General features: G+C 47.4%; 1 long non-coding RNA gene across 1 annotated transcript in view; it reads left to right on the top strand.

Moving 5' to 3' along the window:
- LOC139073943 (uncharacterized) overlaps positions 1 to 12,783 on the top strand; it is a 77,831-nt gene that overhangs the window by 28,965 nt on the left and 36,083 nt on the right. The window contains exon 2 of the long non-coding RNA XR_011523144.1: positions 6,062 to 6,163. This is a non-coding gene — a long non-coding RNA (uncharacterized lncRNA). The remainder of the gene's footprint in view (positions 1 to 6,061; positions 6,164 to 12,783) is intronic.

A 12,783-nucleotide genomic window follows, 5' to 3' on the forward strand; every position in this document is an offset into this window, starting at 1 on the left:
CTTTGTTACGGCGACCTGAGCAGACTAAGACACCCAACCCTGGAGCAGTCTTTCCAAGAAGAGATTCCTCTTCAAACACCGAGCAAGTCTTTGACCTGCCACATACTCCCCTGCAAATGGGCTGCAGGGACTGGTTTGGAGAATCTGGAAGGGAGCACTGTACCCACTCTCTGTCTGCAAGGGCATCTTCAGGAGGGACATGAAGGAGCAGTGAGGACAGAAGGTGACACCATTCCAGCCAGCCATAGAAAGTCTTCCATTCTGGCCATGGACGAGGTGAGGATATTCGTGTCTTTCACATTGCGAGACAGGCCACCAAATGAGACCCTCTAAAGCTGCCCTGTCCAATATGGGAGCCACCAGCCCCACGTGGTGGCTACCAAGCACTTGAAATGTGGCTTGCCCAAACTGAGATGTGCTGTAAAGTGTAAAATACATAGACTGGGTTGGGGGGAAAAAAGCAAAAATTTTGTTAATAATTTTTATAGAGATCACATATTGAAATAATTGTCTATATTTTGAATAGATTGGGTTAAATAAAATATATCTATAGAATTAATTTCTCCTGCTTCTTTTTGCTTTGAATGTAGCTGCTAAACAATTTAAAGTTACATAGGTGGCTTGTGTTGAGTGTCTAGTGGATAGTGCTGCTATAAATAGGGCCTGGGCCCAGCCACCCGGCCACTAGCCAGCTCTCCTGTGTTTCACAGGAGTCACCACATATTTAGGGCATGAAGATGCGGCTTACCTAGTGTCCCTCCCTTCGGCTTTATATCGTGGATGTTGCTCCCCACCCTTCCTCCTAGACTGGAGGCTCCTGGGGACAGGATTGTGCTTTATCCCTCTCTCTGTCTGCTATAGGGTCAAGCACAGTGTCTGGTCCTGATGCCTGCATTTTCATTATAAATATTTCCCTCCATCATAGCACAGCCTGCTCTGTGTATCAGTCATGTGTCTTTCTGCCCGGAGGAACTGTAAACCTCCACTGAGTACCTACCAGGTCCACGCTGCTGGGGTTACTGAGATAAACCAGCAACAGTCCCGGTACTCCAGGAGAGTTCAGGTTAGAGGTACAAATAATTGCCAGTGTTATTGTAAACTGGACTGCAGACGTGTGTCCAGGGATGGGGGTGAGCAAAGGGCGGAGGTCAGCTCTGCTCCTCAGCAGAATTAGCTCAGAGCAGGTCTTGAAGGATAAGAAAGTTGTGGGAGGGTTGAATTCTTGGGGAGGAACTGGAGATGGTCTGCAGGGTGAGGCGGACCAGCCCAGGTAGTTGGAGAAAAAGTAGGGGCTTGTATCTATCTCATCGACCTGGATTCTGGATAGCGGAACAGACGTGTAGAAAAGGTTTATTGACTGACTGTCTGACTGACAATGAACTTAGAGCTCTTTGAGAGTGGGGAACCGTAGGGACTTGTTTATCTCTTCATTAATTTTAGATGACCTTGTGAGAAAGGCTGTTCTTCCACATATCCCAGGTTCATGAATGCTTCGGCACCGTTTGACTTACCTGCCAGCACACAGCCACGTTCCAGGGGCCTCAATCTGGCTACCCATTAGAAATGCCTAGAAAGATATTTGAAAATAACCAGGTCCACTCCCCGCTCCTCCATGTGGGTTCTCATTTAATTGGTCTCCGGGGAGGTTTACAACACCTTAGCTCCATTTTTCCATATATGTCTGGTCCTAGAGTCACCTGGGTTGCTTGTTATACGTGAGGTTGGGTCCCTCTTCTAGAGACTTCTATTCAGTGGGTCTGCTGTGGGATCTGGAATCTCTGTTTTACAAGCGTCTTAGGAAATCCCTACAATCAGGTAAGTTTGGGAGACTGCTCTTAGCAGGAAGGTTAGAACAACCTGGGTGCTTATTAAAAATATGAAGTCCCAGGGGCCAGCCTGGTGGTGCAGCAGTTAAGTTCGTACATTCCCCTTAGACGGTCTGGAGTTTGCGTGTTCGGATCCCGGGTGTGGACACGGCACTGCTTGTCAAGCCATGCTGTGGCAGGCGTCCCATATATAAAGCAGAGGAAGATGGGCATGGATGTTAGCTCAGGGCCAGTCTTCCTCAGCAAAAAGAGGAGGATTGGCAGCAGATGTTAGCTCAGGGCTAATCTTCCTCAAAAAACAAACAAACAAACAAACAAAAACAGTCCCAGAACCCTCTCAGACCTCTTGTAGAATCTTCAGGGTGGGATCTAGCATGTTTAACAAGCCCCACCGTGAGTCCCACTCTCACACGAGGTGGGGTGCACACCTTTGGCCTGTGGGACCCCTTTCCCCTGGTAACCACTAATCTGTTCTCTTTGTCCATGTGTTTGTTTACCATAATACCTGCAAGGTCCATCCGGGTTGTTGTGAATGGGATGATTTCATCCTTTTTTATGGCTGTGTAGTATGCCATGTATATATATACCACATCTTCTTTATCCAATCATCAGTTGATGGGCACTTGGATTGCTTCCCCATCTTGGCTATTGTGAATAATGCTGCAATGAACATAGGGGTGCATGGATCTCTTTGAATTGCTGATTTCTTTGCATAGTTCTTTGCATAGTTACCTGGGTGGGGCTTTTAAACTCCCATTACCCAAGCCGCCACGGAGACCAATTAAATCAGAACCCACACGGTGGAGGGAGGAGTGGACCTGGTTATTTTAAAAAATCTTCCTAGGTGTTTCCATTGGGAAGCCAGGGGTGAGGCCCCTGAAAGGTGGCTGTGTGCAGGCAGTGCTGAAGCATCCACAGCTGAAGCGTTCATAAACCTGGGATATGCAGAAGAACAGCCTTTCTCACAGGGTTTAGCGCACCTGCCAGATTCGATAAACCTGTGCTTCCGCTTTTGAAAACGGCTGCATGAGGCCTCCCTGTCAGAGGCCCTCTCTGGGCCGTCCTTTCATTATGTATTCAGTATTTTCATAACTGATCCATCAGCCCAACTGTAAAAGTGCCGAGGAGAAAACTTTGTTTGATGATCACGCATCTCTTTGGCTTTGTTACCATCATTTCTGAGAGAGCGACAAGTACCTTGCGTCTTGCTCTTCTTCCTCTGAGTGCAGCGTCCTTCCAGTTGGTTTAGAGGGACCATCATTCTCCAGGACCGTCGCCTACTGCATGCCAATGTCCAGCCTCTGCCTGGGATTTGGGACCTCAGGCAGAATGTCTGGTTTAGGGATCCGCTCATCCACGCGTTTGTGCATTCAGTGAACCTCAGTTGAGCACCTTCTATGTGCTGGGCTGGGGGATGGAGACAAAGTGTGACAAGTGCCACTTTAGAGATATGAACAAAACAGGAAAAAACTGAGGAGTGAGCACTTAGTCCAGGAGTGCGTGAATGTGCATGTGTGTCTGTGTGTGTGGTGACTTGGGAAGCCTTCTCCAAGGAGGTGACATTTGCCCGGGGTTTTGAAGAGTGAACAAGAGCCATGCTGAAAAGGGAGCATAACCCTTAGGGCAGCCATCACCCTTGCCAGATGGTTACAGTCTCAGGGGAGCCCAGGCTACACTCCAGAATATCCAATAAGAACCTCTGGGGGTGAGACCTGGGCGTCGGTAGTTTTTAAAGCACTCCAGGTGATTCCAAAGTGCAGCCAAGGTGGGAAACCATGTACTGGGAGAACGGAAGTGGAAGCCATGTAAGAAAAAAAATTAACGTAGCCTTGAAGGTCACCTTCCAGTTTCGTTATAAACTTTGCTCCAGTCCTTCCCAAGTGTTCCAGAGAAATGAAAGGATGGGGCTTTGGAGGCAGACAGAGGATGTCCTGACTGCTCTAAGGTAGCTGTGTGTCCACCACTCAGGCAGTTGACAATTTGACAAGCTTTTCTTGAGGGCTTCCTCTGTGCTAGGTGTCGGGCAGCCAGCAGGGAATAAGGTCAAGTCCTTGCTCTTAGGGAGCTCGTTGCCTAGTGGAGAGGATGGACAGAAACATTTCTACTGTAGTCAGGAGCAGGGACATGGAGCTAGGGGACCCCCCGGGGGGGTACTTAGTGCAGTTTTGTGGGGTTAAGGAGAGTTTCCCAGAGGAAGTGGCCTTAAGGAGGTATCTGAAAGAATTGGCCAAGCAAAAGGGAGGAGGGATGGAAACTTAGGTAGCAGAAACTACATGTGCGAAAGGCCAGAGGGCAGCGTGAGTATGATACATTCAGAGAACCGCAAGTATTCCCTCTGGCTGGCGTGTGACATGTGATGTGGGAGAGGAACAAGAGAGAAGCTGAAAAAACAGGCAGGGGCCAGATCCTAAGAGGCCTTATTAGCAGAGGTACGGAGTCTGTCCTTTATCCTGAGGCCATGGGGAGCTACAGAAGGGTGTGTCCATCAAACATGTGTTTATCTGTGCAGTGTGATTAGATTGCAGGAGTGTGGCAGGAATCTTTGTGAGAGATGGCAGTGGTCTGAGCTCAGGTGGTGGCCGTGAGGATGGAGAGAAGCAGACGAAGTCAAGAGATATTTAGGATTTCTGGAGTTCTCTCTTTGTACAGCTCTCTCCCCTCTGATCCTCTGTCCCGTGAAATCTAGCTGCTTTGGTCTCCTAAACTCAGGGAGTCTACCTGGCTCTGCCCGTGTCCCCCTCACTGCACTGCGGCCTGAGCACTACCCCGCCAGGATCCCCATCCTTTGTCAACGATGTCCAGTGTCTTGAAAACTCTTATTTTTTTTCTGTTTTTTGGTTGCTTCAGGCAGGAGGTAAATCTGGTCTCTATTAGGCCGTTTTGACTGGAAATGACAGGCCTTCTGTTTTCAGTTTTTTATCCAAGAATTATTTAAGAAAGAGTTTTAAAATTTCTGTATGACAAGGTCCTTTCGTTTTCTGTTGTTAATTTTTATTTTATTACTACGATTAGTATTTTTGTGACTAGACAATGTTTTCTAGTCTATTTCTACTTTTTGAGATTTAAAAAGATATAACCTGAGGCCTGATATGTGGTCAGTTTTTGTGGTTTGAATTTTAAAAAGACACGCTTTTCTTTCAGAGAATGGGGTTTCAGGTATATGAGATGTCCTTATTAGTTATGTTATTTAGGTCTTCTCAGTTCTTGCTTTTTATCCACTTGATCTGTCATGTACTGAGAGAGGTCATTTAAATTTTACCACAAATATCTGTATTTCTCCTTGTGTTTCCATGAGTCTTTGATTCGTATTGATGACGCTTTGTTATTTGGTGCATAAATATCTTTTTGTGACTGCATGCTTTGTCATTATAAAATACCCTTTATTTATTTCTTTGTTTTACCCTCAATCCAACTTGTTTGGTATTCTGATCTTGATCCCTACTTTCTTTTTTTTAATGCATATGCCCAGGAATCTTTGCTTTCTCCTCATTTTTAGTTGAATCATAGTCACTAATCTTGATCCTTGTGATTCCCTCTCAGATATTGAAAAGCCCAATCTAACTTCACACTGGGTGGGGGCCCCCCTGCTTTCCCCTTTGCATTTTGCCCTCGCACTTCTAGTCTTCAGCGGATGTAGGATCTTGGGGTGATGGTTGCTGCCTTGGTTTCGGTGTCTTTTAGTGAGTTCTGCACAGGTGTGTTTAGCATCACTCTTTAGAACGTGGGACTGTACGTTATCTGTCTGTTTCAGCTTCGAGTCTTCCACTGAAGATCTGAGACATTAGGAAAGTCCCATCCCACTTGCTGTTATAGACATAGAGCAAAGCAAGTTGTGCTTTCAGCCCTGCCCAAGGCAGAGGAAGATTAGATACTAATGGTTAATACTGGTCATCTAGACAGAAATAACCCTGGAATGTAGGAAGACAACAGAGTAATTCAATGGAACAAGCACCAATCGTGTGTCTGATGTGTGCCAGGCACTGTCCTGTGTGCTGTGACGATGCAGAATGAAAGGCACCGTCCGTGTCCTCAGGGCAAGGAGACAAGCGCACACAGAACCAGCTGTCATACAAGGCTGGTTTATGTGAAACAGCACGAGAGCAAATGAAACACAATAGGGACCCAGAGAAGGAAGGGATGACCGGGGCAGAGGGCGGGGTTGGGAGGGTGGTTCAGGTTAGGAATGGCAGAGATGGCTAACTGTCAGTGAGAAATGTGTGCTTCCCGTTCCACAGGCTAGAGCCAGGCGTGACATTTCCTCCTTGCATCTGAAAGTGGCCATGTGATTGCTCTTGCCAACAAAATGTGAGGCACTTCCAGCCTGGACCTTTTAAGAGGTGAGTGTGCCTTCTCCACCTTCTTTGTTGGTGGGAGCAGAGGATTCTGAGGCAGGACCCCCAGACAGCAGGAGCCTGGGTTCCTAAAATCATCCCAAGGAGAAAAGCTCCCTGCCAACCAGGCACACTTACCTTGGACTGTTACTTGAGGGAAAAAGAAACTTCTATTATGATAAGCCACTGACAGTTTGGGATTGATGAGTTAGAGGTACCTTAATTAATATGGGAGATTTCATGGAGGAAGTAGCATTTGAACGGAGTCTTAGACAGCATGTAGGATTCTGACAAGCAGAAATGAGGAGAAAGAAATTCCAGGTGGTAGTCAGCGGGTAAGCAAAAGTTCAGAGATGAGAAAATGCAGAGATGGTAGTTTCAGGGAAGCCTATGCTGTCTGATACGGCTGAAGCTTGGCATTCTTGGTGGGGCTAGGCAGAGAAAGGTGGAAAGCTGAACTGGGATAGATCATGGAAGGTCTTCAAGGAGAGGCAAAGGAGATTGTTTATGTTGTGATGGCAATGGGCAGCCACAGAAGATTCTTGAGCAGGAGAATGACCTGTTATTTTCCGGCCAGACCGAGAGTTTAGAGAGAAGTAAGAGTCAGTCTTGGTTTACATCAAAGGTCCAGTTTTAAGGCTGGCTCAAGAGATTGAGAAGTAGTCGATACCTTAAGGCAATTGGCATAAAAAATTTTATTATAGAAAATTTCAAGCATATACAAAATTGGACAGACTATAATGAATTCCCACGTGTCCATCACCCAGCTTCGATACTTGTCACCTCGTGGTCGGTCTTGTTTCGTCTGTAGTCCCACCGACTTCCCCTCCTCCTGTACTATTTTGAAGCAAATATGAGACATCATATCACTTTATCTGTAAATATTTCAGTACATTTCTCCAAAAGATAATGACTCCTTTTAAAAAATATAACCACAATGCCATTATCACACCTAGAAAAAAATGAATGTAGTTCTTTAATATCATCAAAGCTCTAGATGTTCATATTGCTGCCTTATAATTTTAATAATTTTTAAACAAAAACGTTTGCTTTAAAACATTTAAAGGATTCCTTCCTCCATCTCAGAAGCCATCACACCCGCCTAGAGACCGGTTCAAGTTCAGCTTGGAGGACACTGAGGTGTCCGATTGTGCTGGGCTCACTCACTTTGGGAGTTTCACTGATGATGGTGAAGGGAGTCAGTTTTAGTGGCGGTTGGTCCCAGAGATTGGGTTCAAACATGTCTGTGGACTGGTAGGGAGGCGTCGGGTGGAGAACCCGTCTGGAGGAAGCATCAGGAACTAGCCTGGACGGCTTGATCTGGTCACGACGCCTCTCAGGTGGAGCGGGGAACGATTTTGAGTGCTGTGTCCCTCTGACTCGTCTTCTGGCTGAGTCCTGTTTTGAGTGAAAACTGGGAGGGCAGATTCTCCCCAAACTCTGTAAGACGTTGGGGGCACAAGCTGACTAGAGTGGGCCCTCCTGTCACAGAGTGTAACGCTGAAGCGGGGAGCGGTGTGGCGCTCTCCGCTCCACCTTGCGCCAGAGGCTGGGAGAGGGAGCAGGGGAGGGGGCTGGGTTTTCTGCAGGTGAGGTGTTGTCGTGGGGGATCCCTCGAGCCAGAGGAGGGGAGAAACCCTCAAACACCACCCAGAGGCAGACCCTGCTTCTTAGCACATCGGAGACAGCCCCCGGGGGACTGCAAGCTGCCTGCTGAGGGCAGAGAAGTATGGAAACTGACTTGCTTAATTCTCACAAGCACCCTCTGAGAAAGTTATCAGCCCACCTTCCGGAGGAGAGATCCGAGTTTAGATGGATAAAGAATCAGTAAATGAAGCTCCTTTCCATGCAAAACCTTGCTCCTCTCGCTCTGGTGCTGCCTCCCTGCAAAGGGGGATGTTCTGGGGGAGGAAGGCTCATGGGCTGAGGCTGCATCAGGGACCCGCCAGGGACTCTCCAGAGGTTGCTCGTCACAGGTTGTAACCACCTGCGAAGGAACCGCTGTGGACTGAATGTTCGTGTGCCCCACCTTCCCATGTTGAAATCCTAACCCGTAGGTGATGGTGTTACGAAGTGGGGCATTTAGGGGGTGATTAGGTCCTGAGCGAGGAGCCCTCCTAAATGGGATTAGTGCTCTTATCAAAGAGACGCCGAGAGCTCCCTCAGCCCTTCCACCACGTGACTTGAGGACAAAGAGGGGAGGCGCTGTGAGCCAGGAAGACCTCGCCGGACACCGAATCTGCCAGCGCCTTCATCTCCGATTTCCCGGGCTCCAGAATTGTGAGAAATACATTTCTGATGCTTAAGACACCCGGCCTCTGGTCTTTTTGTTGTAGCAGCCAGAATGGACTCAGACAGTAATTTTTTTTTTTTTTTTAAGATTGGCACCTGAGCTAACATCTGTTGCTAATCTTTTTTTTCTTTTCCTTTCTCCCCAAAGCCCCCTAGTACACAGCTGTATATTTTAGTGGTGGGTCCTTCTAGTTGTGGCATGTGGGATGCCGCCTCAGCGTGGCCTAATGAGCGGTGCCATATCCGCGCCCAGGATCCGAACCAGGGAAACCCTGGGCCGCCGCAGCGGAGCGCGGGAACTTAACCACTCGGCCACGGGGCCGACTCTCAGACAGTAATTTTTATCCTTATTCTACAGATGGGGAAACTGAGGCGCAGTTTTACTGACTCCACAGCCCAAGATCTAGATCGCAATGGTTCACTGGATGTTTCCTCGGGAAACTCGGCTTCGATTCTTGGTTTAGGAAAAAAATTGTCTTTGGATTTTCATTTTAGGGTTCAGGGAGCCAGCTTGGGGTTCGGCATTTAGTTGGTCTCCTTGGGCCTAGGAGTCTGTGGTTCTTCCTAAGTGTTAAGTTAAAAGCCGTGAAGGTGATGTGGCGGACGTGGGTATCTGGGGGTGGTGAGGTTGTGCTCTGGGCCATGGCTCTGGGAGGCTGACGGCCGGTGTCCATTGAGATGGATGATGGTTGTGGGTGTGAAAGCTGAGCAAACACTAAGATCAAGGTGGATGTGGGTGAATAAAGATGAATTTTGTTTGGACCCGTTTTTATCAGGCAGTTTCCCGTGAAGGGTGCTGTTCCACAGACACAGGCCGACTGGGCCCCGGCTGGTGCCGGGCGGCAGTAGATAGCTGTGTCTTCTCTGTTCTTTCCAGTCCCAGGGTGAGGGCTGTGCCAGGAGTTGCTTCTGGGCCAGTCTCCCTTAGGCACCTCCAAAGGTCTGACTCAGAAAGTGGGGAGAAGTGCCAGAGGTGGAGCGAGGTGCAGGCGCGGGCAGGACCTGTAAGGCCGAGTGTTTCTAACAGTGAGAAACTGGAAATGACCCAAATGCCCAACGGGTCAGAGGGGAGACGGAGGACGAAAGAGTTCCAGCACCTACTCTGTGCCTTATCGTGTGTAATCACAATGGCATTGATCTCTGTTTTATGGATGAAAAACATAGTTGGGGGTGGGAGGTGGAGGGGTGGGGCTCTCCAAAAGGAGATCAAGAACTCTGGGTGAGGGCAGCTCTGGCTAGAACACATGCCAAAGGGGCTTGCCCTGCTGCTTTTATGGACCTGTCCCGCGCTGAGAAATTTATAGAATTTCCCTTTAATCTTCAACAACCTCTAGAGAAGTAGAAATTAACACCCTCATTTTAGGAGAAACTGAGGCTTTTTTTTTTCTTAGGGAGAAACTGAAGCTTAAAGATAAGAAACGATTTTCTTCAGGTCCCATGTGTGTGAAGTGGCAGAACCAGAATTTGAACTTAAATTTTGTAAAACTCCAAACCCTGGGCTTTGGTGCCAGGAGGCACGGGTTTGAATCCCGGATCCTCTACCCACTGGTTGAGTGCGCCTAGGGAAATTACAAAATCTCTTTCATTCTTGGTAAAATGGAGGTGATAGTAATTCCTGCGTCTCTGAGCTGTTGGGAGAACCAAAGGAGCTAAAAAAGTCAAACACTGTATGCCTAAAAGCCTCAGTGAATGTTGCCTGTTGTTGCTATGGTCATTGTTATTACTACTGCTTTTCTAAGATACTTACAAGGCTCTAGGGATCATCTTTATGCTGATGGAAGCACCAGGATTGAATGTTTCCTTATCTTTGAAGCTTGGGCCAATGTGATAACAACAGCCTTTGGATATACCAAACATGGAGAAATATCTAGAATAAAAACCCCAGACAAGACAGTGGAGACTCTGGTTATCCAGGCCAATGATGACTCCTGGAGCAGCGCAAAGGTGAGATGAGAGGGTGTATGCTGATGAGGTGATTGGGTCAAACAGGTCTGGTTTCATCTCTGAAAGCAATGAAAGGGAAGTCGGACTTAAAAGGACCTAGTGGGTCTTAAGAGGGAGCTCTGCTTCTGGTTTAAAAATCGTGTCAAATTTTCATTTATCCATTGGTTTGTGCTCTTTATGGTTGGTTTGATGAGGTCTTACTTAGAGGCAGGAGACTGGAAGGGATGTTTGAGCCCTGTGACCTTTCTCCTCCATTTCCCTAATACTTTGAAATAATCGCCTGTTTCATGTTATGGTGGGTTCAGATGGCAGGTCACAGACTCGGGGATTGTGGAGGGACCAATCAGTGTGTCCACAGCTTGACCCTAGTGGAAGGCTGTAACTTTGACTGCAAAGCCCTGAATCTTCTGACCCAGTCAGGGGGTCCCTGCCTCCCGCCAACTCCTCTAAAATTTCCCTGGTGACAGGAAATCAAGATCTGTGTAGATACTACAGGTGTGCACCAACGTCCAGGTTTCCTCTGTTCTGGGCACCTGGAGGACCAAAACTCAGTTGGATGGAGCCGTGTGGTTCTGACCAATGGGCTGTGAGAGGAAAGGATGCATGTCACTTCTTAGCTGAAGTATACATGAGCAGGTGCCCCACCCTCCAGCTGCCTCTTCCCAGCTGGGGCAGCTGAGTTGTCTGTGTGTTCCCTGTGGGGCAGTTCCAGGATACAGTGGCCTCCTTCAGCCTGGTCCCTGAGTGCCTGAGTGGGGCAGAGCACTGCCACTCTCCCAGCTCTCGTGGGACAGGAGCACGAGTGACAGAGAAACTTGTGTGAAGCCACTGAGGTTTGGGGTTACTTCCACAGCATAACCAGCCAAACTGACCATTCTAGTGTCCCTCCCCCGGCGCACACCTAAGGCGTGTCCAGCTGTGCTTGCTTCTCCAAGAGGGGGCAAGAGTTGGGAGACGGTATGCATTTTGCTAGACCCGTGCCTCTGGGTTTCTGCTTTGTGCCTCTACCATGTGTCATAGCTGGTGTTTGTCATTGCCCTCTGCTCGCTAGGGAAGCAATGACGTTACCTTTCTTTGTTTTTCCCTTTTAAAAGTTAATTTAATTTTTATTTTTATCAAGGTAAAATGACTACCTGGTTAAAAAATTAAAATAGTACAGTATTACACCCTACTCCTGAATCCAGGTCCCTAGAGTCATACTCCTTAAACTCTTTAAGGCTCCCTTTTGGCATTTTCTACCATATTTCTAAATACTCTGCTTATAGTGCTGTTTCTTTTTTCCAGTTTTATTTGGATGTAACTGACCTACGTCGCTGCATGCGTTTAAGGCGTGCAGCATAAAGGTTTGACTTACGTACACTGTGAAATATACATGTATGAATATATATAAGAACATATGGAATGCATTCTTGATTAAAAATTTTTCTACATTATCTACTGATCTCCTACTAAAAAAGATTTAGCTCTCTTGCCCCAAGCCTGGCAACTCCCGCTGCATTTACTTCTGCACTCTCCATCCTCCTAATATAGTTATATTGTGAGTTTTGGTTGAAATATCCAGTGGTTTGCCTGATTATGACTATGTAAATACTGTCCACGGTGGAATCACATGTGGTGCAGTGATTACATTTTACTTCTTATACAATATGGTAGAAACAACGCTGTGCATTTAGCCCATTTTCGATTCCTGGGAACACAGGAGATGACATTTCCCAGCCTCCTTTGTGGTTCAGCCGGGACCATGTGATGACGTTCTGGCCAATGGAAATGCAAGTGGAATTGATAGGGCCCTTTCGGTCCGGGGCGGTCCAAGGCCTTCTCCACACTCTGGCTCTCTCCTCCACGCTTCTGGAGTGAAGGACTCTGAGATGGGGGAGTTGCAAGATGGAAGCAGCCTGGGCTCCTGAGTCACCACTTGGAAGACAGCCACCAACCAGCATCAGCCTGTGACATGGATGAGATATGATCCTTTCTGTGTCAAGCCACTGACATTACAAGATGTGTCTGTTGTGGCAGCTACAATTAATATCTAATACTTTCTGCATTTTTTATTCTTCTTCAGTTTGCTTAATATTCTTCTAATCATCCTAATTCATCCTCAAACTCTCCCACAGAATTACAAACCTCCTCTCTGTAAGGTCAAACACTCAGCTTCTTCAATCATGTTCCCCACCCTTCTCTTCTAACAAATTCTCATGCCTAATGCTGGGACCGCAGGCTTTTCTCTGCCTGACAGGAAGGCAGGAGGCTGGTTGGGGGCGGGGGGGAAATAGGTCATGTAAGGAGAGGCAGTCTAATTTAATGGTTAAGAGCTCAAGCTCTTCAAATTTAGTGGCTGTGTGACTTCAGTCGATTTTCTTAACGTTTCCAAGACTTAGCATCCTCATCTG

The sequence above is a fragment of the Equus przewalskii genome, chromosome 10 (genome assembly GCF_037783145.1).
Source record: "Equus przewalskii isolate Varuska chromosome 10, EquPr2, whole genome shotgun sequence".
In the NCBI taxonomy this organism is placed as follows: Eukaryota; Metazoa; Chordata; class Mammalia; order Perissodactyla; family Equidae; genus Equus; species Equus przewalskii.